The sequence below is a fragment of the Bombyx mori genome, chromosome 26 (assembly GCF_030269925.1).
Source record: "Bombyx mori chromosome 26, ASM3026992v2".
Taxonomy (NCBI): Eukaryota; Metazoa; Arthropoda; class Insecta; order Lepidoptera; family Bombycidae; genus Bombyx; species Bombyx mori.
Genome location: NC_085132.1, coordinates 7,793,749 through 7,821,642, shown reverse-complemented (window position 1 = coordinate 7,821,642; position 27,894 = coordinate 7,793,749). Strand labels below are relative to the sequence as shown.

Sequence of the window (27,894 nt, the reverse complement as noted above, 5' to 3'; positions counted from 1 at the left end):
GTATCTTTTATGCATTATTTTTATGGAAAATTTCATACTCCTCCGTCCGCGCAATTTTCGTAAAAAGGGATACAACATTTTTGCTTCACGTATTAATATATAGACAATCATAACGGTTAGATGATTTAGAGTCCACCCCACGTCTTCTTGTAACATAGGATTACACTGAAATTGGTCACAGAACTATTGAAACTGTGATTAGTGAACAATAAAATTTTAATTCTTATTTATGGACAAAAGATCTGGAATGATCCATTAAAAAAATGCACGTTTAATCCGAACAAAAACATAATAGAAATGTGTTGGATCGTGTAAGGCATGCAATTTCATCCGGATCGCAATCACGCCGGGTAAATGGACACAACGTCAACGGAGGAACCATTCATATCTGTCAACATGTAACACGTCCGGCACGTGACGTAGCCGACACAATAAATGCACTACTATTAACATCTAAATACAATCACGTTTAAGATGAAACGGCTAGGCCATATTTTTTTAAGTTATACTTCTTTAGGCGCGTTATGAAAAAATGATGAGAGTGAAATTTTACGATGCGCGCGCACCGTGACACAAAATTAACAGAATGAAGTTGCCCACTGAATCGCTCATTACAATACGACCGACGTAACTTGGCGAGTCTGAATATAGCTACAGGTGAACTTTCCGAACCGTACCGATAATTACCGAATTTATACGATGTCAAGAAAAGGGATGTCCAATATGCGTGTTTGAGGATGATGTTTAATCGTTTTTTTTTTCAAATTGATTAAAATTTAAATTAAAAAAAAAAGAAATAAATTTAATAAAAATAAAGTACTCGTATGACTTCTTACGCGCGTACATAAGTACACGCACCCTTTTTTTTATTTACACTAGTAACGAGCTCACGGTATGAAGAATTTGAAGTAGTTCCTTTTACGGTAGGCAGCGGCTTGGCTCTGCCCCTGGCATTGCTGAAGTCCATGGGTGACGGTAACCAGTCACCATCAGGTGGGCCGTATGCTCGTCTGCCTACAAGGGAAATAAAAAAAAGTCTATAGATACCATACACATGCGTGTGTATGCCTACCTTGCCTACCTTGAGGTCGGAATCTCAATATTACTTTTCACGTATAAATTAGGATGTATCAAACTGGAATGCCTATTCTATTTCAGGAATAGGCAAGACTTCACCTTCACTTGACAATTCATTCACCGTCCAGGCGGTTCGATTGTGGAATGCTCTGCCGGATGCAGTGAGAAGTGCTCCAACTTTAAACTGTTTTAAAATAATGGTGAAGGAACACTACTTATCTGCTTAGTGCTGTTTGTTGCATCATTATCATTTATCATTTCCATACTGTTGATTTATTATGTGTGTGTAAGTATATTAGTATGTATTCTATGTAAGTATGTATATTGGTATATATTATATGTAAACGGTATATATCTGTTTATTATATGTATATATTTTCTATAATAATGTATTGTCTATGGTACACCGCAACATACCTGCTATATTTTTATATTTTACAGAATTTCTGTAAATTAAACGGTTGTCTGGAAGAGATCGCTTTTAGCGATAAGACCGCCTATTGTACAAATGTATGTGCTTTTTGACTGTTTCTTTGAATGTAAATTGTGTTGGTGTGCAATAAAGTGTATTCTCTCTCTTTCTCTCTCTCTCTCATTCTCTATCTGACATTTGAACACGTCTGTAATATGTTCGTCGTTACTGATCGTGCTAGACAGACACTGGAGGTTTTTTTGTTTAATAAATAAAATACTCACGTTTGAGGTAAATATTTATTATTAATTATTAACATGGTATAAAACAAAGTCGCTTTCTCTGTGCCTATATCTGTCCCTATGTATGCTTAAATCTTTAAAACTACGCAGCGGATTTTGATGCGGTTTTTTTTAATAGATAGAGTGATTGAAGAGGAAGGTTTATATGTATGATAACATCCATTAAATAATGGAGAAATCAATAATAAATTACAGTTTTCGAAGCGGGTCGCTAGTTATTAATAAATAGAAGTTACGGGAAGCTCTGCGTCGGAATCCGTTTTCTGTGAAGACTCGCGCGACTCGCTCAACGAATCTGCTTGTTGAATAGGAAAATGTATACAACCGAGTTGATTATTCGAGTTCCGGTCTTAAGCTAGAAGAAATCTGTGTGCCTCCATCGACATGCTGGGCTTGGAGTTGAACCGGTTCAAACCAGTTATTGAGACGCCCGCGTCAGAACATCGTCAGAGACAAAACTCGGTCAAAGGCAAGAAGGTGAGCTCAGTTTTTTTGTTTGCTTAGAGTTCTTCGTCCGCTGGCCCCATCTCAAACTATATCTTTAAGATTTTCGAAGCATATTTCCTTAGTATTTTTATATTTACAAAAAAGGTGGGATGTGTGTCTTTTTTTTTATTGCTTAGATGGGTGGACGAGCTCACAGCCCACCTGGTGTTAAATGGTTACTGGAGCCCATAGACATCTACAACGTAAATGCGCCACCCACCTTGAGATATAAGTTCTAATGTCTCAGTATAGTTACAACGGCTGCCCCACCCTTCAAACCGAAACGCATTACTGCTTCACGGCAGAAATAGGCGGGGTGGTGGTACCTACCCGTGCGGACTCCCAAGAGGTCCTACCACCAGTAACAATGACATAGAAACGGACCACAAATATCATACTTTTTTGCTTAGATGAGTAGGTATCCGTGCAGTCGCTATTGTATTGTTCAGACCTAAATGATTAGTTTTATCCGACAAATCAATATCCGTGGTGGGTATTATATCTTGTGAGCTCCCACAGGTAGGTACCCCACTCTATCTCTCTGCCTATTCCTGCCGTGAAGTAGTAATGAGTTTTGCTTCGAAGCGTAGGGGCAGCTGTTGTACTATAAAACTGATACTCAGAAGCTGTGTGTCAAGGTAAGTGGCCGTCTTTACGTTTTTAATGTCTATGGGCTCCGGTAACCACTTAGCACCAAATGGACCATAAAATCGTCCTATCCTACCTGTCTAGGCAATAAAAAACACATTTATGTTTATTTAAAATTCAATAGACGATACGGTCTTTATACCTATATAAAAATATGTAATATAATAATTCTATCTATTCTATCCTATAATATAATAAATAATCCTTAAATATAAAGAAATGAACTAGAATAATACAAAAATTCACCTTTCGCTAACTTCGTCATCTTTTTATCTATCTTCTTGTAGCGATTTGCTAGAAACAAAAATATTATAATAATTTTCATATAAGCACTGTCTTTGGTTCTTTGATGTACATCTAAAATATCTTCATATTTTTTTCTTATGTATTACGTGCTTTTCTTATGTATTCTGGGTAATAATTCTTCGTTCGAAAAGGTCCTATATCAGTTGCAAAGCAATCATATATTTCAGAGTTACCATCATTCCGATAAAAGCCTTTGATAATTTGTGATGTGACAATAGCTATGACAATAAGCTGTACTGCAAATGCAGTTGCTTCGTCCATAATTCTGGAGGTCTGGAGAGAGTAGGCATTAATATCATTTTCGAAGACCTATGAAGGTTATTTCAAGGTATTTTTCTTCCCACTTTAAATATCGATGCGAGGGAGAATAAGGTTTTGCCAAATATGGGAATCGGTCGCCTGACAATATTATACATACTTCTTCGATCCTCCGGAATGCTCGGATATAGCAAACTGTCTTTGTGAAGAAATAAATTTCAAATGAAGTATATTATTTCGATGCTTTCTTGAAATCAACCTTATCAATAATAAAGGCAGTGATGACGTCTCAAAATAGCATCACAGACGGCTTTAGGAAAATCTTGAGTATGTATGTTCCCTATAGACCCCGAAGGGCTGGACAGATTTCGCAATGAATTTTTCAGGAGTTTTTTGAATTGCCCTAGTGGGACAAGACCCTTTGCATTTTTTGCTGCGATTGGATGAAATTCTTATCAAAGATCGGTCAGCAAAGAAGAACGTATTTGATTACTTTTAAGTTAAAAACTGCTATATAGAAATGTTGAAAAATCACCTCTCACTGATTTCGTTGTCCTTTTGTTGATGCCTTTATAGCGGATTTCTAAAATTATGTAAGATACATGTCAGCGAATTTTATTTTATAAGTTTTTTATTCGACTAAACCATCACAGAATTTTTCAATTAATTTTTTATGACTCCGGTTCGGAATGCTGTTTCCCCACTGAGGATCGTCGGCCATATCGTTCTTGCGTTAAAGCCTTGTGATAGGATTAGGATTTTTGGCGCTGACATTCGTTGTGGTGCCAATAAGCTGGTCGCGGGTTGTCCTGTTAGCTTCTACGGTTTTCAGATGACGTTTCAGTTTCAGAAAACGATATATTACTTTTTTTTATTGTTTAGATGGGTGGACGAACTCACAGCCCACCTGGTGTTAATTGGAGCCCATAGACATCTACAACGATAGAGATATAAGTTCTAAGGTCTCAGTATAGTTACAACGGCTGCCCCACCCTTCAAACCGAAATGCATTACTGCTTCACGGCAGAATTAGGCAAGGTGGCGGTACCTACCCGCGCGGACTCGCAAGAGGTCCTGCCACCATTATATTATAAGCGTCGGAAACAATATAATGACAATAGAAATATCTAGATTAAGCCGTTAAATTCGTTTTAATTATACCTATATATACCATAGTTTGTTTTGAAGGAAATCAATTATGTTATCTAATTTCTAAACGCCCAAATGGGAGTTCAACACATATTTGTTTTAATGCTTATCTCAATATTTTTCTTTTTATTAATATATGAGCTGTAAAGTATACAGCCAGTTTGCAAATATGTGTATTAAGATTTTTACTAAAATACTATTATCATGAAAATCGCACAACAGTTTTGTCATTGACTGGAACAAGCTAACAGAATGTTCGACACATCAAAATTATATTGCCTCATAATTTAAATCAATTCACATAATCCTCTGGTAAGTGTAAAGAATTTGAATAAAATTATAGAATATTTACTTGGTAATATTGTCGATGAATTCCATTGATCATAGTAGATGTATACCTCTCCTGTTTGATAAAAGAAAAACAGTTTTATTAATGACAAAACTAAGGGCTTCTCTTCTTTTCAATCGTCTCACTCTTGACAAAGTGGTCGTCAGAGTGACGTAGTGTTGGACGGATCAGATCTGACTCGTCTCACGATGTCCCGTCACCTCTCTCTGCTTGATGCCAATCTACTGTACTAATTTAGGGAACCTCTGTAGTCTCCCAGTGTAGTTTTGATTTGGTCGATCCACTGCAATTGCGACCTCCCGCGCGGTCTTATTTACAGAGCATGACGTGGCCCGACTAAATCCTGACAACTTGGAAAAACTAATAGTTGTAGGTCACGTGGAAGGAAAGAGAAGTCGAGGAAGATCGCCAACCAGGTGGACGGACATTGTCAAGGAGGCCACAAACACCAGCGTCCCGGGCGCCATTAAGCAGGCCGAATGCAGGCAACGTTGGAGGCAGCTGGTGCAGAAACTAGCCCAAGGTGGTCACGACCGTCAGTAATGAGGCAGCGATGAAGAAGAAGCGCGGTCTTGCAAAACGTGTCCGAAGAAATCCACCACTCGAGTCTAAGTGCTCTAAAAATCTATATTTAAGTATGGCGAAGTCCAAAAATTCACCGCCTTATTTGAGAACTAATTTGAGCTTCTTGTTACAAAAGGTCCTTAAGAGAAACACAATAAAATGTAATACATAAAATTAATCGAGATCTTGAACTAATAATAATCTATATATTAATACATGAAGCAGAAAATTTGTACCCCTTATTACGAAAATTGCGCGGACGGAGCAGTATGAAAATTTTCACACGCTTAGAGAATATAGAGGAGTGCAGGATGCTAATAGTATTTTTTTTTTGCATAAAAAAATCATTAAATCTACAAAGAAAACATTACACACACTAGCATATATTTGACACGACACACATACACATACGTATACTCTGTGTTTATTGTGAAGCTTTTGTAATTGTTAAAAGTTTGTGGTCAAATTGAGAATAGATTAATATTGTTTGTCTTTAATATTATTTGTCTATAGTGTAGTCTTAGCGAAATCTGCGATTATAGGAATATAGTCTTTGACAATAGAACCATAATAACCTTATAAATTCAATTATAGTCGAATTTCGACTACAGAGGGACTATGTACATACTAGTACCAATAATATTACTAGAAAAGCGAAATTTGTTCATTTAAATCAGTGGAGAATAGATGAATTAAAATACTTAGCTCATACCGTTTTTATCGACTGAAAAAAAAAAAACAATTTTGAAATACATATACGTTGTTTTTAATAAAAAAAAATCACATATACATACATTTTGAAAACTTACAGTCTATATCGTAAATATGAACTTTCTCGCGTTTGTTCAGACCTTTAAAGAAAACATTTACAATGTCTGTATTAACTTAGTAATGTTGAAATTACACTTTTTGAAGTTATATTGAAGTTATACTTCTTTAGGCGCGTTATGAAAAATTGATGAGAGTGAAATTTTACGATGCGCGCGCACCGTGACACAAAATTAACAGAAATGAAGTTGCCCACTAAATCGCTCATTACAATACGACCGACGTAACTTGGCGAGTCTGAATATAGCCGCAGGTGAACTTTCGCGCATGTACACTCGTAAAAAAAGTGTTATTAGCATTCATTTTTTAGTAATATAAGTGACAAAATTATTATTTAATATAATTCATACTAAATATTATTAAATTATTAACGTTAAATATTTATTTTTATTGCTTAGATAGGTGGACGAGCTCATAGCCCACTTGGTCTTAGTGATTACTGGAGCCCATAGACAACTACAACGTAATTGCCAAGTATAGTTACATACAACTATACTTGGCAATTACGTTGCCGCAACATACCTGCTATATTTTTTTATATTTTTAAGAATTTCTATAAATTAAACGGTTGTCTGGAAGAGATCGCTTTTAGCGATAAGACCGCCTATTATACAAATTTATCTGTTTTTTGATTGTTTTTTTGAATGTAAATTGTGTTTTGGTGTGCAATAAAGTGTATTCTCTCTCTCTCTATAGTTACAACGGCTGCCTCACCCTTCAAACCGAAATGCATTACTGTTTCGCGGCAGAATTAAGCAGGGCCGTGGTACCTACCTGTGCGGACTCACAAGAGGTCCTACCACCAGTACGCATACACTATTGTTGAATAAGTATCGCGAAAATCTATAGTGGCTAACTCTGCACTTGTAGTAGGGCATATTTTTAGTTAGGTGCCTATTCTTGCGACGTCAATGGACTCCGGTTACCACTTAACGCCAGAAAGGTCGTAAGCTTGTCTGCCGAGCTGGAGCAACAAAAATAAAACTCTACTCTTAATTATTATAATTGTTGTAGTTTCTTTCATAAAGATCTCAACACTCACTATGAACAACATGTTTTAATATGTCATCTATATCAGCAGCATTATATTTCTTTATTAGTTCTTTGACGAAACTGTTCAATTCTGGTAACCAAGTTGGTGGTTTACTCGACAACAGCGACGGTGGAGCTAGGATCAGATTTCAATTTAAAAGATGAAATTAAATCTCCGTAGGTTTTTTTTATTGCTGAGATGGTTGGACTAGCTCACAGCCCACCTGGTGTTAAGTGGTTACTGGAGCTCATAGACGTCTACAAAGTAAATGCGCCAACCATCTTGAGATATAAGTTCTGTGAGTCCGCACGGGTAGGTACCACCGCCCTGCCTATTTCTGCCGTGAAGCAGTAATGCGTTTGGGTTTGAAGGTTTGATTTTTATTACACGATGTTATTCCTTCACCGTGGAAGTCAATCGGGAACATTCATTTGTTGAGTACGTATTTGATTAGAAAAATTGGTACCCGCCTGGGATTCGAACACTGGTGCATCGCTCAACACGAATGTACCGGACGTCTTATCCTTTAGCCCACAACGACACGGTACTGACAAACATAAATCAGACTATTCACAAACTGACACAAGTCTGCTGTTTGGCAACATCATATTGACAGTACTGATAATGGCCATCTACGTTCCCTTATTTAAAATAATATGTCTTATCTATAATCTATGTGATTTGTCAAAATTCGTTTACTTACTTGCCTTCACTCACCTTCTTCGGAAAGCTATCAATTTCCATTTATGGTAAACGAGGCTTTGCCAACTTTAATAGTGAAGAAGCTTAATGTATATCAAAAACCTAAGATCCTTTTGTCACGAAGACTCATTTAGTCAAATTAAACAGCTAAGATAGGCATAAAACCCATTTCCTAACCAATGTTGAGGTTAAGAAATCTTGAGGCTCTGAAGCCACTCTTCTAATGGATCGTTTGGAACATCTGGGTCTGCGGAGGGATCTCAGTTCCCTCTGTATTTTGTACCGTATGCTCCATGGGGAGTGCTCTGAGGAATTATTCGAGATGATACCATCATCTCGTTTTTACCATTGCACCGCCGGCCACCGGAGTAGAGTTCATCCATACTACTTGGAACCACTGCGGTCATCCACAGAGCGTTTCCAGAGGTTTTTTTTGCCACGTACCATCCGGCTATGAAATGAGCTCCCCTCCACGGTGATTCCCGAGCGCTATGACATGTCCTTCTTCAAATGAGGCTTGTGGAGAGTATCAAGCGGTAGGCAGCGGCTTGGCTCTGCCCCTGGCATTGCTGAAGTCTATGGGCGACGGAAACCACTCACCATCAGGTGGGCCGTATGCTCGTCTGTCTACAAGGGCAATAAAAAAAAGCTGTAAGACAACTGTTGTCAAATGTTTCCATCTGTTACATTTGGGGGAAAACGGGGCGAGGGAGGATTAATTTGGGAAACAGAAGGTAATAGTGGAGAAGTCACTGCAACTGCTGAGTTTAGGAAATATTAGCATGTATCATACTGTCTATCTGTATCTTTAAGGAAATGATCATAAAAATAATATTTAATTTGAGTAACATACTTACTGGTTCCAGGTGATGAAGAACTCTTATAATGTAATTGAATTTTCGATGAACCTTTAAATGCAATGAATAAATATAATATATATAAGTCATCTTAATCTAAGATGGCCGGCTATTACCCCGAAGCCATCATCTAACCTAAAAAACGTCTAAGTATTAAAGCTTAGGCTTTAGTACACAGCTCGTTAGGAACCTCTGGAACTACGGAGGGATTTGATTGGCACTGTGTCTGGGCGTGCAACAAAAAACAGATCAAAGGACAACAATAAAAAAGGTAGACAAATATAGGGTCCATCTGACGGTGAGTGGTTACCGTCAATCATGGGTTTCAGCAATGCCAGAGGCACAGCCAAGTCGCTGTCTACAGTTGCTGAGTGGTCTCTGCAAGCCTCTTTCGAAAAAGATATGTCATGACAAGGAAACAACGTGGAGGACAGTTCATTCCAGAGCCGAATTGTACGTGGCAAAAATATTTCCGGAAACGCGCTGTCGATGAACGCGGCAGCTCCAAATAGAATGGACGAACCCTGCTCCGCTTTCGTCGAAGACGGGTGGAACTTTTTAAGTTGTGGTTTTCATGACATCCAAGGATTCAATGAAACAAAATCTGAAAGCCTATCCACTGCTCCTGACAACTGCCTAAAGAAAGACGGTCGTTTGACCACCTTTACCAGATTTACCAGATTTTGATGCGGTTTTTTTTAATAGATAGAGTGATTGAAGAGGAAGGTTTATATGTATGATAACATCCATTAAATAATGGAGAAATCAATAATAAATTACAGTTTTCGAAGCGGGTCGCTAGTTATTAATAAATAGAAGTTACGGGAAGCTCTGCGTCGGAATCCGTTTTCTGTGAAGACTCGCGCGACTCGCTCAACGAATCTGCTTGTTGAATAGGAAAATGTATACAACCGAGTTGATTATTCGAGTTCCGGTCTTAAGCTAGAAGAAATCTGTGTGCCTCCATCGACATGCTGGGCTTGGAGTTGAACCGGTTCAAACCAGTTATTGAGACGCCCGCGTCAGAACATCGTCAGAGACAAAACTCGGTCAAAGGCAAGAAGGTGAGCTCAGTTTTTTTGTTTGCTTAGAGTTCTTCGTCCGCTGGCCCCATCTCAAACTATATCTTTAAGATTTTCGAAGCATATTTCCTTAGTATTTTTATATTTACAAAAAAGGTGGGATGTGTGTCTTTTTTTTTATTGCTTAGATGGGTGGACGAGCTCACAGCCCACCTGGTGTTAAATGGTTACTGGAGCCCATAGACATCTACAACGTAAATGCGCCACCCACCTTGAGATATAAGTTCTAATGTCTCAGTATAGTTACAACGGCTGCCCCACCCTTCAAACCGAAACGCATTACTGCTTCACGGCAGAAATAGGCGGGGTGGTGGTACCTACCCGTGCGGACTCCCAAGAGGTCCTACCACCAGTAACAATGACATAGAAACGGACCACAAATATCATACTTTTTTGCTTAGATGAGTAGGTATCCGTGCAGTCGCTATTGTATTGTTCAGACCTAAATGATTAGTTTTATCCGACAAATCAATATCCGTGGTGGGTATTATATCTTGTGAGCTCCCACAGGTAGGTACCCCACTCTATCTCTCTGCCTATTCCTGCCGTGAAGTAGTAATGAGTTTTGCTTCGAAGCGTAGGGGCAGCTGTTGTACTATAAAACTGATACTCAGAAGCTGTGTGTCAAGGTAAGTGGCCGTCTTTACGTTTTTAATGTCTATGGGCTCCGGTAACCACTTAGCACCAAATGGACCATAAAATCGTCCTATCCTACCTGTCTAGGCAATAAAAAACACATTTATGTTTATTTAAAATTCAATAGACGATACGGTCTTTATACCTATATAAAAATATGTAATATAATAATTCTATCTATTCTATCCTATAATATAATAAATAATCCTTAAATATAAAGAAATGAACTAGAATAATACAAAAATTCACCTTTCGCTAACTTCGTCATCTTTTTATCTATCTTCTTGTAGCGATTTGCTAGAAACAAAAATATTATAATAATTTTCATATAAGCACTGTCTTTGGTTCTTTGATGTACATCTAAAATATCTTCATATTTTTTTCTTATGTATTACGTGCTTTTCTTATGTATTCTGGGTAATAATTCTTCGTTCGAAAAGGTCCTATATCAGTTGCAAAGCAATCATATATTTCAGAGTTACCATCATTCCGATAAAAGCCTTTGATAATTTGTGATGTGACAATAGCTATGACAATAAGCTGTACTGCAAATGCAGTTGCTTCGTCCATAATTCTGGAGGTCTGGAGAGAGTAGGCATTAATATCATTTTCGAAGACCTATGAAGGTTATTTCAAGGTATTTTTCTTCCCACTTTAAATATCGATGCGAGGGAGAATAAGGTTTTGCCAAATATGGGAATCGGTCGCCTGACAATATTATACATACTTCTTCGATCCTCCGGAATGCTCGGATATAGCAAACTGTCTTTGTGAAGAAATAAATTTCAAATGAAGTATATTATTTCGATGCTTTCTTGAAATCAACCTTATCAATAATAAAGGCAGTGATGACGTCTCAAAATAGCATCACAGACGGCTTTAGGAAAATCTTGAGTATGTATGTTCCCTATAGACCCCGAAGGGCTGGACAGATTTCGCAATGAATTTTTCAGGAGTTTTTTGAATTGCCCTAGTGGGACAAGACCCTTTGCATTTTTTGCTGCGATTGGATGAAATTCTTATCAAAGATCGGTCAGCAAAGAAGAACGTATTTGATTACTTTTAAGTTAAAAACTGCTATATAGAAATGTTGAAAAATCACCTCTCACTGATTTCGTTGTCCTTTTGTTGATGCCTTTATAGCGGATTTCTAAAATTATGTAAGATACATGTCAGCGAATTTTATTTTATAAGTTTTTTATTCGACTAAACCATCACAGAATTTTTCAATTAATTTTTTATGACTCCGGTTCGGAATGCTGTTTCCCCACTGAGGATCGTCGGCCATATCGTTCTTGCGTTAAAGCCTTGTGATAGGATTAGGATTTTTGGCGCTGACATTCGTTGTGGTGCCAATAAGCTGGTCGCGGGTTGTCCTGTTAGCTTCTACGGTTTTCAGATGACGTTTCAGTTTCAGAAAACGATATATTACTTTTTTTTATTGTTTAGATGGGTGGACGAACTCACAGCCCACCTGGTGTTAATTGGAGCCCATAGACATCTACAACGATAGAGATATAAGTTCTAAGGTCTCAGTATAGTTACAACGGCTGCCCCACCCTTCAAACCGAAATGCATTACTGCTTCACGGCAGAATTAGGCAAGGTGGCGGTACCTACCCGCGCGGACTCGCAAGAGGTCCTGCCACCATTATATTATAAGCGTCGGAAACAATATAATGACAATAGAAATATCTAGATTAAGCCGTTAAATTCGTTTTAATTATACCTATATATACCATAGTTTGTTTTGAAGGAAATCAATTATGTTATCTAATTTCTAAACGCCCAAATGGGAGTTCAACACATATTTGTTTTAATGCTTATCTCAATATTTTTCTTTTTATTAATATATGAGCTGTAAAGTATACAGCCAGTTTGCAAATATGTGTATTAAGATTTTTACTAAAATACTATTATCATGAAAATCGCACAACAGTTTTGTCATTGACTGGAACAAGCTAACAGAATGTTCGACACATCAAAATTATATTGCCTCATAATTTAAATCAATTCACATAATCCTCTGGTAAGTGTAAAGAATTTGAATAAAATTATAGAATATTTACTTGGTAATATTGTCGATGAATTCCATTGATCATAGTAGATGTATACCTCTCCTGTTTGATAAAAGAAAAACAGTTTTATTAATGACAAAACTAAGGGCTTCTCTTCTTTTCAATCGTCTCACTCTTGACAAAGTGGTCGTCAGAGTGACGTAGTGTTGGACGGATCAGATCTGACTCGTCTCACGATGTCCCGTCACCTCTCTCTGCTTGATGCCAATCTACTGTACTAATTTAGGGAACCTCTGTAGTCTCCCAGTGTAGTTTTGATTTGGTCGATCCACTGCAATTGCGACCTCCCGCGCGGTCTTATTTACAGAGCATGACGTGGCCCGACTAAATCCTGACAACTTGGAAAAACTAATAGTTGTAGGTCACGTGGAAGGAAAGAGAAGTCGAGGAAGATCGCCAACCAGGTGGACGGACATTGTCAAGGAGGCCACAAACACCAGCGTCCCGGGCGCCATTAAGCAGGCCGAATGCAGGCAACGTTGGAGGCAGCTGGTGCAGAAACTAGCCCAAGGTGGTCACGACCGTCAGTAATGAGGCAGCGATGAAGAAGAAGCGCGGTCTTGCAAAACGTGTCCGAAGAAATCCACCACTCGAGTCTAAGTGCTCTAAAAATCTATATTTAAGTATGGCGAAGTCCAAAAATTCACCGCCTTATTTGAGAACTAATTTGAGCTTCTTGTTACAAAAGGTCCTTAAGAGAAACACAATAAAATGTAATACATAAAATTAATCGAGATCTTGAACTAATAATAATCTATATATTAATACATGAAGCAGAAAATTTGTACCCCTTATTACGAAAATTGCGCGGACGGAGCAGTATGAAAATTTTCACACGCTTAGAGAATATAGAGGAGTGCAGGATGCTAATAGTATTTTTTTTTTGCATAAAAAAATCATTAAATCTACAAAGAAAACATTACACACACTAGCATATATTTGACACGACACACATACACATACGTATACTCTGTGTTTATTGTGAAGCTTTTGTAATTGTTAAAAGTTTGTGGTCAAATTGAGAATAGATTAATATTGTTTGTCTTTAATATTATTTGTCTATAGTGTAGTCTTAGCGAAATCTGCGATTATAGGAATATAGTCTTTGACAATAGAACCATAATAACCTTATAAATTCAATTATAGTCGAATTTCGACTACAGAGGGACTATGTACATACTAGTACCAATAATATTACTAGAAAAGCGAAATTTGTTCATTTAAATCAGTGGAGAATAGATGAATTAAAATACTTAGCTCATACCGTTTTTATCGACTGAAAAAAAAAAAACAATTTTGAAATACATATACGTTGTTTTTAATAAAAAAAAATCACATATACATACATTTTGAAAACTTACAGTCTATATCGTAAATATGAACTTTCTCGCGTTTGTTCAGACCTTTAAAGAAAACATTTACAATGTCTGTATTAACTTAGTAATGTTGAAATTACACTTTTTGAAGTTATATTGAAGTTATACTTCTTTAGGCGCGTTATGAAAAATTGATGAGAGTGAAATTTTACGATGCGCGCGCACCGTGACACAAAATTAACAGAAATGAAGTTGCCCACTAAATCGCTCATTACAATACGACCGACGTAACTTGGCGAGTCTGAATATAGCCGCAGGTGAACTTTCGCGCATGTACACTCGTAAAAAAAGTGTTATTAGCATTCATTTTTTAGTAATATAAGTGACAAAATTATTATTTAATATAATTCATACTAAATATTATTAAATTATTAACGTTAAATATTTATTTTTATTGCTTAGATAGGTGGACGAGCTCATAGCCCACTTGGTCTTAGTGATTACTGGAGCCCATAGACAACTACAACGTAATTGCCAAGTATAGTTACATACAACTATACTTGGCAATTACGTTGCCGCAACATACCTGCTATATTTTTTTATATTTTTAAGAATTTCTATAAATTAAACGGTTGTCTGGAAGAGATCGCTTTTAGCGATAAGACCGCCTATTATACAAATTTATCTGTTTTTTGATTGTTTTTTTGAATGTAAATTGTGTTTTGGTGTGCAATAAAGTGTATTCTCTCTCTCTCTATAGTTACAACGGCTGCCTCACCCTTCAAACCGAAATGCATTACTGTTTCGCGGCAGAATTAAGCAGGGCCGTGGTACCTACCTGTGCGGACTCACAAGAGGTCCTACCACCAGTACGCATACACTATTGTTGAATAAGTATCGCGAAAATCTATAGTGGCTAACTCTGCACTTGTAGTAGGGCATATTTTTAGTTAGGTGCCTATTCTTGCGACGTCAATGGACTCCGGTTACCACTTAACGCCAGAAAGGTCGTAAGCTTGTCTGCCGAGCTGGAGCAACAAAAATAAAACTCTACTCTTAATTATTATAATTGTTGTAGTTTCTTTCATAAAGATCTCAACACTCACTATGAACAACATGTTTTAATATGTCATCTATATCAGCAGCATTATATTTCTTTATTAGTTCTTTGACGAAACTGTTCAATTCTGGTAACCAAGTTGGTGGTTTACTCGACAACAGCGACGGTGGAGCTAGGATCAGATTTCAATTTAAAAGATGAAATTAAATCTCCGTAGGTTTTTTTTATTGCTGAGATGGTTGGACTAGCTCACAGCCCACCTGGTGTTAAGTGGTTACTGGAGCTCATAGACGTCTACAAAGTAAATGCGCCAACCATCTTGAGATATAAGTTCTGTGAGTCCGCACGGGTAGGTACCACCGCCCTGCCTATTTCTGCCGTGAAGCAGTAATGCGTTTGGGTTTGAAGGTTTGATTTTTATTACACGATGTTATTCCTTCACCGTGGAAGTCAATCGGGAACATTCATTTGTTGAGTACGTATTTGATTAGAAAAATTGGTACCCGCCTGGGATTCGAACACTGGTGCATCGCTCAACACGAATGTACCGGACGTCTTATCCTTTAGCCCACAACGACACGGTACTGACAAACATAAATCAGACTATTCACAAACTGACACAAGTCTGCTGTTTGGCAACATCATATTGACAGTACTGATAATGGCCATCTACGTTCCCTTATTTAAAATAATATGTCTTATCTATAATCTATGTGATTTGTCAAAATTCGTTTACTTACTTGCCTTCACTCACCTTCTTCGGAAAGCTATCAATTTCCATTTATGGTAAACGAGGCTTTGCCAACTTTAATAGTGAAGAAGCTTAATGTATATCAAAAACCTAAGATCCTTTTGTCACGAAGACTCATTTAGTCAAATTAAACAGCTAAGATAGGCATAAAACCCATTTCCTAACCAATGTTGAGGTTAAGAAATCTTGAGGCTCTGAAGCCACTCTTCTAATGGATCGTTTGGAACATCTGGGTCTGCGGAGGGATCTCAGTTCCCTCTGTATTTTGTACCGTATGCTCCATGGGGAGTGCTCTGAGGAATTATTCGAGATGATACCATCATCTCGTTTTTACCATTGCACCGCCGGCCACCGGAGTAGAGTTCATCCATACTACTTGGAACCACTGCGGTCATCCACAGAGCGTTTCCAGAGGTTTTTTTTGCCACGTACCATCCGGCTATGAAATGAGCTCCCCTCCACGGTGATTCCCGAGCGCTATGACATGTCCTTCTTCAAATGAGGCTTGTGGAGAGTATCAAGCGGTAGGCAGCGGCTTGGCTCTGCCCCTGGCATTGCTGAAGTCTATGGGCGACGGAAACCACTCACCATCAGGTGGGCCGTATGCTCGTCTGTCTACAAGGGCAATAAAAAAAAGCTGTAAGACAACTGTTGTCAAATGTTTCCATCTGTTACATTTGGGGGAAAACGGGGCGAGGGAGGATTAATTTGGGAAACAGAAGGTAATAGTGGAGAAGTCACTGCAACTGCTGAGTTTAGGAAATATTAGCATGTATCATACTGTCTATCTGTATCTTTAAGGAAATGATCATAAAAATAATATTTAATTTGAGTAACATACTTACTGGTTCCAGGTGATGAAGAACTCTTATAATGTAATTGAATTTTCGATGAACCTTTAAATGCAATGAATAAATATAATATATATAAGTCATCTTAATCTAAGATGGCCGGCTATTACCCCGAAGCCATCATCTAACCTAAAAAACGTCTAAGTATTAAAGCTTAGGCTTTAGTACACAGCTCGTTAGGAACCTCTGGAACTACGGAGGGATTTGATTGGCACTGTGTCTGGGCGTGCAACAAAAAACAGATCAAAGGACAACAATAAAAAAGGTAGACAAATATAGGGTCCATCTGACGGTGAGTGGTTACCGTCAATCATGGGTTTCAGCAATGCCAGAGGCACAGCCAAGTCGCTGTCTACAGTTGCTGAGTGGTCTCTGCAAGCCTCTTTCGAAAAAGATATGTCATGACAAGGAAACAACGTGGAGGACAGTTCATTCCAGAGCCGAATTGTACGTGGCAAAAATATTTCCGGAAACGCGCTGTCGATGAACGCGGCAGCTCCAAATAGAATGGACGAACCCTGCTCCGCTTTCGTCGAAGACGGGTGGAACTTTTTAAGTTGTGGTTTTCATGACATCCAAGGATTCAATGAAACAAAATCTGAAAGCCTATCCACTGCTCCTGACAACTGCCTAAAGAAAGACGGTCGTTTGACCACCTTTACCAGATTTCAAGATGCCGTCTTTAATTCAAATTCAAAAAGTTTTGGAACGAAGTTCCTTATGGGACGATGCGGAGGGGCACCCAAACCGGAAAAAAAACGTCCGTAACGTAAGATTTTTATTTAATTCAAATATGTACAACTGTATTAACGACTGGGGTTTCATTATACAAATGCGACAAGTGACTTGGAGCTTGCTCTTTACCGTATAAATATACGTGTCTATAATACAGAAAGTAGTAATATAAAGTTGTATCAGTACAAATAAAAGGGATGGCATAAAGCATAAGAGGAAGCTCTGTTCTGACCGATAGCTGGTCAAACGCACACATTTTAATGGCAATTTGAAACTATACTACATAATATTAGCCGACTTAGGCAAGGATGCCCGTAATAACATGATCTTGATAGATTGATAGAATGTTCATATTATATTCTCGGCATTCTAAATCGGAAAAAAAAAACAATAGTTAGTACTCACCATCATCGGAGACTGGAAAATTTTGATTGAGTTAATAATAGTTTTCCATGTCAGTCATAGCTCCGATATTTCAAATCAAAACCGTTGTATATTAATCCATATTTGATTTTTAGTTTTTGAAAATCAATTATTTCAATATAATAGATTTATTCGAAAATGATCGCATCTAAAATACCAATGAAACCAATTAGATTTTCTTTTTTATTGAGTTTAAAAATATATAAGTAATAACAGACCTTTTACATACAAATATTTGTCGTGCATGTCGGAATTGTTTTCCGTATCTGAAAAAACATTTTTTTCTAAGTACATACTTCAAATAATTCAATCTAAAATCACAAATTAGAATTTAAAATATTATAATATAATAGAGATATATTATATATAGATATAATAGAATATAAGAAATTAGATTTTTTTTGTTTTAAATCAATCTATAAGTATTTAGATAAATTAAATATATATTTTTTTCAAATTTAGAAAATAGATTACATATCATTTTTATCAATTGATATAATAATATGATTCTATTTCATGAACCGCTTTAATTATTTTCCATTAACTTTATAACACAACTGTTTTTATTGCATGAACTAACATAACTTTAGTGAGCTCATCGCTCACCTGGTGTTAAATGGCTACCGCAGTCTTTACGTATGATGACGTGTGCCGCCACCTACTTTGAGACATGAGGTCTCTTTCAAATTGACAAAACAAAAGAAAAATGAATCTGATTTCCAAGGTCGACTTTCGATTATTAAAAGAACCTAATTCTTTCATTCTAGAAATTATTTGATATGTCGATTCCGATAAGCAAGTTCTTTGATTACCTTTTACGAGTTGCTTTATATGATCTTTAGCGTTTTCATAACCGTGCAATGTAATTAATTTCTTTATCTTGTCCTTGAGTTCGGTGACCCAGGATGGCTCCGGAATCTGTATTGGCTCTAATTCTGAAAAAAAAATTAGTTTAATGTTATCGATTCTATAGTAATCCGTAGTACTACTTACTATTCGATAGAAGTATAGTGTCCCAACTATACAACTTAGGGCCTCAGTTTTAAAATGAAGTTAGACGTGGTAATTTTTTAATTAACTAGTAGTCCCGCAGTAGTCGAAATTCGACTATAATTAATTGAAATTGTAAGTTTGTACACTATTATGATTCTATTATCAAGGACTATTATACTTCTTTAATCACAGATTTCGTCAAGACTACACTTTAGACAAATATTAATAAAGAGAAAACAGTATTCAATCTATTCTCAATTTGACACATTATAAATGACAGAATGCAAAGAAAAGTTTGAGAACAAACAAATAGTACGCATGCATATGTGTGTCAAATACATGGTATATAGTGTGTGTAATGTTTTCTTTATTGATTTAATGTATATTTTATGCATTATTTAAAAAAAAAATGAGCATTGTGCACTTCTTCTCTATAATCTCTATAAGTGTGGAAAATTTCATACTCCTCCGTCCGTGCAATTTTCGTAAAAAGGGATACAAAATTTTTCCTTCACGTATTAATATATAGATATCTATTAGATTATTAGATTAGATTATTTGTTTAATTTTCATAATTACTTTTGGAATCTCATTTGTTTAGTGGATATCTTTACGAATTGCCTACTTTGGTGTGCAATTATTATTTAAAAAAAAATTTATTGGTCTTGCAGGCAGGAGAGCATACGGCCCACCTGATGGTAAGTAGTTACCGTCGCCCATGGACGTCAGCAATGCCAGGGGCAGAGCCAAGCCACTGTCTACCGTTTAATACTCTTCACAAGTAGTAGTCTCCAGCATAGATAATACACATAAATTAGTTATAGTTATGCAACTCAAGCATTCAACAAAAATGTTTACGGGCGTCGGCCACTAGATGGGTTCGTTTCGATTAGTTTCTCATTGCTTTTGTAGATAGCAGTAACATATTACCTATCCTATATTTTATTTTCAATAAAGGATTTTGTAAATTTTCTACAACAAATAAAGATTTGTATGATTTATTATATTTTTTTTTTAAATTTTCTGTGTTTAGTTATACAATAATTAATTGCCTTAACTTTAACAGCGTATAATTTTAGGGGTATCTGCTACAACATGTCGCTAGGTTCAATACAAAAAAATGTTTGTTTTAAAGTATCGCAGTTCAGGGCCCTGGTCTATAGAAGTATCCTCTGTCTGATTAAATATTTTTTTAAAGCCACATTGACACTTAATACTTGATGGACCATGAGCTCGTTCACCCATCAGTCCAATAAATGTTACAGTTTAGAAATTACAACGCCTAGTGTTATTATTTATCACCTGTGACAGACTGAAATTACTATAAATTGTCACCACAAACCACTCATAGGTATTTACAACGCAATACATTCCGATTTAGTACAGCTATAGCTAGCCTAGCCTGTTTCTGCCGTGAAGCAGTAATGCGTTTCCGTTTGAATTGTATAGGGCAGGTAACTATACTGAGATCTTAGAACTTATATCTCAAGATGGGTGGCGCATTTACTTTGTAGATGTCTATGGGCTCCAGTAACCACTTAAAACCGGGTAGGCGGTGAGAGAGAGAGAGAGAGAGAGAGAGATAATATACTTTATTGCACACCAAAACACAATTAACATCAGAAAACAGTCAACAAGCAGATACGTTCGTACAATAGGCAGCATTATCGCTAAAAGCGATATCTTCCAGACATCCGTTTAATTACCCGAAATCCTGGACAGATAAAGATATAGCAGGTATGTTGCGGTGTACTTTAATAATACATTATTAAAGAAAATACAGTGAGCTCGTCCACCCATCTAAGCAATAAAGTTAAATATTAAAACTTAGATTAAACCTCGATTTGTTCTATTAGCAACAGCGTTGTGATTTGTAAATCTATACATATAAATAAAATTGGAGTGTCTGTTTGTAATATTGAAATAACCGCTTTTTATTACATGCATATAAATATATTTACGGTACATACACCAAAATAACATTTTTTACAATTTTTGTTTGTCTGTCTGTCTGTCTGTCTGTTTGTTCCGGCTAATCTCTAGAACGGCTGGACCGATTTTGACGAGACTTTCACTGATAGGTAGCTGATGATATAAGGAATAACTTAGGATACTTTTTTTAGACTAGCTTCGCCCCGCGGCGTCACCCGCGATACGACAATAACCGAGGCACTCAGCTGTCAATAATAAAATTTAATGTTTCCGAAGCGAAGCGAGGGCGGGTCACTAGTCGCCAATAAAACTAACCAGCCTTTAACGGGTAACCACAAAATCTTCTAAGCGTTTAACTTAACTGGCTATCACACGGTCGTTTAGCTCGCCACTAACAGCAATTAAGTTACTTCACAGTTGAACGAATATCGAACCAATTTACTATGCAAGGCTCTTAGAAGAATTTAGGTCAATCGATTTTAGACTAATCTAGAATGTTTTGTCATATATGAAGCGGTAGATTAGGATTTTCGTTCTAAGTCTTAGGGGTCGGAAAAGCAGCTAGACCCAAAATACTAAAACGTATCTAACAAAGTCAATAAACAATTCGGGTTTACAAGGGGTCGCTCTACAACTGATGCAGGTGCTTATCTAATCAAAAATATCTTTCAATCTTGGGAGGAATCGCATGATTGTCTTGGAATTTTCTGCGACTTATCCAAAGCATTTGACTGTGTTGAACATGAAACATTGGTGAGGAAACTACATCACTATGGTATTAGGGACAGTGCATTGGAACTTATTACTTCCTATTTATCAGGAAGGATACAAACAGTAGATGTGAAAGGAAATAGATCTTCAGGCACTACGTTGAAAATGGGTGTACCTCAGGGTTCCATTTTGGGTCCTTTTTTGTTTCTAATATATATAAACGATTTGCCTAGTTTTATTGAGTCCCGACACGAGGTCGTATTATTCGAGATGATACATCTTTATTATTTAAAATTAAACGACAATTACAAGTCTATGACGAAGTGAATGATGCGATTTCGTGTGTGGTTCATTGGTTCCGTATCAATAACCTATTATTGAATAGTAAGAAAACGAAATGTATTAAATTTACTTTAAAATGTATTAAATCATCTTTAAATGTGAGACAAGTCGATAGTAATGTAATTGTTTCTGAGGAATCATTGGAGCTTGTTGAGTCAACCGTATTTCTTGGTATAACAGTGGACTCCAAACTGCAGTGGGGACCTCATATTCATAAATTGGCGAGTAAGCTCAGCTCTGCAGCATACGCAGTAAAAAAAATTAGAATGTTAACAAATGCGGACACGGCTCGTTTAGTTTACTTTAGTTACTTCCACAGTGTCATGTCCTATGGCATTTTGCTATGGGGCAATGCGGCCGATGTAGAAATGATATTTATTCTGCAGAAAAGAGCTATACGTGCTATTTATAACATGCACTCAAGGGAATCCCTGAGGGAAAAATTTAAAGAAATTAAAGTTCTCACTATGCCATCCCAGTACATCTTTGAAAATTTTATGTATGTTCGTAAACATATTGAGGAGTTTCCTAAAATGTCGGACATACATAATAGAAATACTAGGAACAAACACAAGCTTGCTGTGCCGATGAGTAGGTTACATAAGATACGAAATTCATTCGGGTGTTTGTCTGTGCGCCTGTACAACAAAAGCACACAAGATGTTTAGAACCTACATATACATAGGTTTAAGAAAACTATTAAAGAATATCTGTGCAATAAAGCTTACTATAAAGTCAATGATTATCTAGAAGATTGCACAAAGTGGCAATGAGTTACTCGCTCCGGGCATTTCAATATTGTAATAATTGTTATGTTATAATTACTTATTGTAAAAATGAATATTTAAAAAAAACTAATATTTAAAATAAAATAAAAAAATCTAATATTTCAAAAAAAAAAGACATGCCCGCTGAGTTTCTTGCCAATTCTTCTCAGGACGGAGGCTAATTCTTGTGAATTGGCGGTAGTTCTTTTGACGTTCAACAAGTATGTACTTTCATTTATGTTGAATAAAACTTTTTTTGATTTGATTTGATTTGATTTGAATAACATCCGGGACTCTTCTCAGACTAACTACTATATGCTTTTATATTAATTGTCAACTTTAAACTTATATAAATCAAAATGCAAGGTAGATTGATAACCTAAAAGACATACCTACATAATATTATTATCCGCAACACGCTTTGTCAGATTACAGAAATAGAGTTATCAGCAACATGCTTTGTCAAAAAATACAATACTTACTTTCAGCTGCAAGCGTCGTCTAAAAGTCCTTTGAAAGGAACCTCTCTCCAGGATGTTTCCTGAGTACTATAACTTTTTTTTTATTGCTTAGATAGTTGGACGAGCTCACAGCCTACATGGTGTTAAGTGGTTACTGGAGCCCGTAGACATCTACAACGTAAATACCGCCACCTACCTTGAGATACGAGTTCTAAGGTCTCAGTATAGTTACAACGGCTGCCCCACGCTTCAAACCGAAACGCATTACTGGTTCACGACAGAAATAACCGACTTATAGCCACATAACTTCAGGTTGAATTCGTCGTGGCTTAAAGGATAAGACGCCCGGTGCATTCGTATCGAGCGATGCAACTGTGTAAGTTTTCGAATCCCGCTAACGGGTATCCATTTTTCTACCGAAATACGTACTTATGTACACGAATGACTTCCACGAGAAACAAATAAAGTCGCGTAATAAAAATCAGACGCGAAAAAAAATATAATTTGCGTAATTACTGGCGGTAGGGCGTGTTGTGAACTCGCGCGGTTACATACCACCGCCTTGCTTATTTCTGCCGTGAAGCAGTAATGCATTTCAGTTTGAAGTCATTCTATTATAAAAAACTGCAAGTTAGAAACTCATATCTCAAGATGGTGGTATCCGGTAACCACTTAAAGTCAGGCGGGCTGTCAACTCGGCAACTCAATTAAGCAATAAAAAAGCTCTCGTAGTATATAAGCATCAGAGCTTTTAAAAGACTGACGTTTCAATGACGAAATAATATCATAAGAACGCACACTTGGATTGTAGCAAGCTTTTACTAGCACAGAGGTATTTAAGTAATGTATGATGTACAAATGTATCCAACTTACCGGAGCGAAAGCTTTTTGAGTCACTCAGTACGATTTGGTGGATTATCTGAAAGAAACATTTAAATTGAGCATTCGTATTTATGAAATCGATACGAAATAGATTTTGGTAGGCAGCGGCTTGGCTCTGCCCCTGACATTGCTGACGTCAGTGAGCGACAGTAACCACTTACCATCAGGCTGGCCGTATGCTCATCTGCGTACAAAGGCATATAATATATACATATATATACATATAGAAAAAAAAACTGGATTGAACGGTGAGTATACAGTTTATACTATTGTCATATATTAATGTCCGTGGCAGCATTCACGTTCGAATTAACATGCCACAGCTATGTGTAACACGTTAGTATCAACCGTCCTGGGCTGTGCGCTAAAAGGAAAGGTTTTTGTAAAAAAAAAAAGGCAGAAATAGCCAAGTTTTTTTATCACGTAAGCGATTGATATCCATGGTCGGTGAGTTCATCCTTCTATATATTAGAAGATAAAAAACAAATAAGACTATTTACTTACGGTATTACTTAAGCTCGTATATCCATTCAAATAGAGTTTTCTCTCGAAATTTATTGATTCGTCATTCCTAATGCTAGTGCAAAAAAATCATAGCTTACCAATGCAAAAATCCATAAAACTGAAAACATTGTTCGTGAAAATTAATTGACTATATAACCTACGGCTTTCTCAGATGCACTATGAAGAACTTAATTAAAAAGAGGCAATAAAAATATTTTCATTACATAGCATTGGTTTTGGGTGGACACAGAAATACTTATATATTTATTTATTTACTAGTCACACAATACACATTACAAGCTAAAAAGATACGCAAAAAATAACAACAAATAACACGACTAAGCAAAACAAATATGCTGAGTTTGTACACAATGGTCCTTACAACTATACGACAAAACAACACGATAACGTAAATCTATCCAACTTATAATATAAGGAAATTTACTAGGAAATAATTTTACTCACAATATACATTAAACAATTAGACATAATAATACATTTTTGATACGTTTAAAAGTTTAGGGTATGTGAAATGATATATAATAAGTATGCATGAAAAGGAACGTCATGACATATACGAGTGACAGGGTATTTGACATATGGAATAATAAATTGAAAAGAGACGGTTGAAAAATGAAAGGTTAAGATAACACTCTGCCTTTTTTTCGAGCAGATAGCCGAACCTCACACGAAGAGTCCGCGCCTAGGAGACATATGGACAATACCGTCTTTACCATAAGGGCACATGGGGCCCGTGCCCAGGGCCCCCATGCTCAGGGGGCCCCGAAGAACCGACAATTTGGTTACCAATTGTCGTCGAGTCGAGTCGAGAGCCGTCATTTTCGCAGCTTAAGATAATAAAAAATGAATTGCGAACAACAATGTTACAAGAACGGCTGAGTAATTTGTCAATTATGGGCATAGAAAGTGATATCCTCAAAAAAAATTTACTTTAAAGATATAATGGAATATTTTGCTCAACAGAAATCCCGAAAGAAACCATCATCGTAATCGTAACCAAAAAACCAGCAGCATTCTAATATAATTAATATTATTATATCATACTGTATTTGATTACCTATAATAAATGGTCATACTCAGTAAAAAAATGTTATTATAATTTGATTTTTTTACTTTTTTTTTTTATTGCTTTGATGGGTGGACGAGCTCACAGCCCACCTGGTGTTAAGTGGTTACTGGAGCCCATAGACATCTACAATGTAAATGCGCCACCCACCTTGAGATAGAAGTTCCAAGGTCTCAAGTATACATAGTTACAACGGCTGCCCCACCCTTCAAACCGAAACGCATTACTGATTCACGGCAGAAATAGGCAGGGTGGTGGTACCCACCCGCGCGGACTCACTAGAGGTCCTACCACCACTTTCTAAAAGGGCCTCAAATTCTTGTGTGCCCAAGGGCCCCAGCCTAGTTTAAGACGTCCCTGCACATGGAGTATGTGTCTCCTAGGCGCGAATTGACTAGACTCTCCTAGACTTGACGGTCTGCTTAACTTTGGAGCAGACCACGGTTCTAAGGAGCGTTTAGGGACCTACCCAGGAAACGGCTTCCTTTGCACTCTCTCACCTGACATTCGGTCTCCGCCCGGAGTCAGAATTTTCACAACTATGTCTCAAGAAGAGTGGTGGTATTTACGGTGTTGATATCTAAGGGCTTCGATAACCACTCACTGCCGGGTGAGCCGTCAGCTCGTCCACACATCTGATCTGATTATTTTGTTAAATTAAATAATATTCTTGGAATATCGATCGAAATTCGATCCTTGATTCGAACCTTGATAGGTTTCTTATTATACCAGGGTCTTCGAAGTTTCTTTCAATGTCCGAACGAACGAAGCATTTTATTTCGTGGCTTCAGTTATGTTTAAGTCAGCTTCAGTTTGACGATAATTTTTATTCCAATCGAAAGTGATACTTTCATTTTGTATCGTATAAAAATGATAGCACATGAAGTTGTATTGGAACACTAAATTCACGACTTAAGTATAAGTTTCCGTAGTGTAGTGGTTATCACGTGTGCTTCACACGCACAAGGTCCCCGGTTCGATCCCGGGCGGAAACAATCCTTTTTTTACTAACATTTACACGTTTCCCTGTTATCCTTTTCTATCCTAGAGGTGTGTACAATAATACATTGTGCACCAAGGGAGAAAAGTAGAACATTTCCTCCCGGGTGTAAAATTGCCACACGCGGGATAAGAATTCCTAATTTATTCCCGCGGTGCACATACTATTTTTTCTCCTACCAGGCCGAAACTTCGTGGAGTACCGTGCCGGGGTCCGGGGGCGAAGCCCCGGTGGGGTTTACGGGTGAAGCCCTGGCGGGGGGAAGGGAGAGCGGAGCCCCCCCATACTCTTAAAAAAACAAATTTAACTGTTTTTTAATTTTTAAATAAACTAGTACTATACTAATTGAATAAGAACTGTCTGATGAACTTTGTTTAATACTACACTATTAAATTTTATTGCCTTTTGTTTATTTCACTTTTACACGAAACACAATATTGCAAATTACCCGAGCACAAAAATGGCGGAGAATTTTAGGTGCGTGAGAGCAGACGTAGACACTAAAGCGCATGCGCACTTGTCAGTACCCAGGCAGGAAAAGTTACACTTTCTTCCCTGTACAGCGGGAGGAAAACCGAACTTTCGGCGTAGGTAGGAGAAAAAATATAATGACTTACCTTGTGTTATTAACCTCGAGGTGTTATGATAGCTTCACCGAGACGAGCCCACGGGACTCAGCTTGAGAAAATTTAGTAACAATAGCTTAGCAAGGGTGGTGCTTCTGATCCACTGAGTTTCTCGCCGGATCTTCTCAGCGGGTCGCGTTTCCGATCAGGTGGTAGATTCTGCGAAGCACTGCTCTTGCTAGAGCCAGTGTTAGCAACACCTAGCTTGGTTATGTATACTCTAAGGCAACACCCCTTGGTTTGAGCCCCGAGAGCTCACCTACACGTTAGGATTACGCTGACATAGCATCTCAGGGCTATCAGCTTAGGTAGGAAAAAAAAGCTTCGTTGAATCTACCACCGGATTAAAATCGCGACCCACTGAGAATATGCGGCGAGAAACTCCGTGGGTTAAATTTAACCCTTTCGACGGGTTCGATGAGAACGGTAGCCTGTGCTTGGAATACCTAAAAGCACCGAGAGTGGATACTTAAGTCTTACTTAAGGCGTCAAAACTTAAGAATTAAAACTGAGTTTCGCATTTATAGTGCGAATTAAACTTGTTAATCTGCAAGCATCATGCAAGCATCTGAGTCGAATGAATTCCGAACAAAATTAAATTCTGAGATAATAATATGTGTCGTGATATTCAATTAACATCAAGTCGATCGTAAGCTCGTCCTTTTGTCTATAACACAAAATATTGAG

At 37.2% G+C, this 27,894-nt stretch overlaps 1 long non-coding RNA gene and 1 other non-coding gene across 10 annotated transcripts; one reads left to right on the top strand and one right to left on the bottom strand.

The window, feature by feature from the left end:
* Positions 1-1,774: 1,774 nt before the first annotated feature.
* On the bottom strand, positions 1,775-25,046 carry LOC105841801 (uncharacterized). 9 transcript variants are annotated; one of them, XR_005246365.2, is made up of 15 exons: positions 19,074-19,461; positions 18,715-18,837; positions 18,132-18,168; positions 17,885-18,050; positions 16,739-16,789; positions 15,189-15,314; positions 12,758-12,808; positions 11,792-12,190; positions 10,939-10,986; positions 8,972-9,022; positions 7,422-7,547; positions 4,991-5,041; positions 4,025-4,072; positions 3,172-3,219; positions 1,775-2,086 (listed from the first exon to the last, which is right to left on the bottom strand). It is a non-coding gene; the product is annotated as an uncharacterized LOC105841801 (long non-coding RNA). The 9 variants fall into 9 exon arrangements; XR_005246361.2 differs by having other exon boundaries at positions 18,121-18,168; positions 19,074-19,460; XR_005246363.2 differs by having other exon boundaries at positions 11,792-11,839; positions 18,121-18,168; positions 19,074-19,202.
* A 1,457-nt stretch (positions 25,047-26,503) lies between these two features.
* Positions 26,504-26,576, top strand: TRNAV-CAC (transfer RNA valine (anticodon CAC)). Its single transcript has one exon. It is a non-coding gene; the product is annotated as a tRNA-Val (tRNA).
* Positions 26,577-27,894: the final 1,318 nt, after the last annotated feature.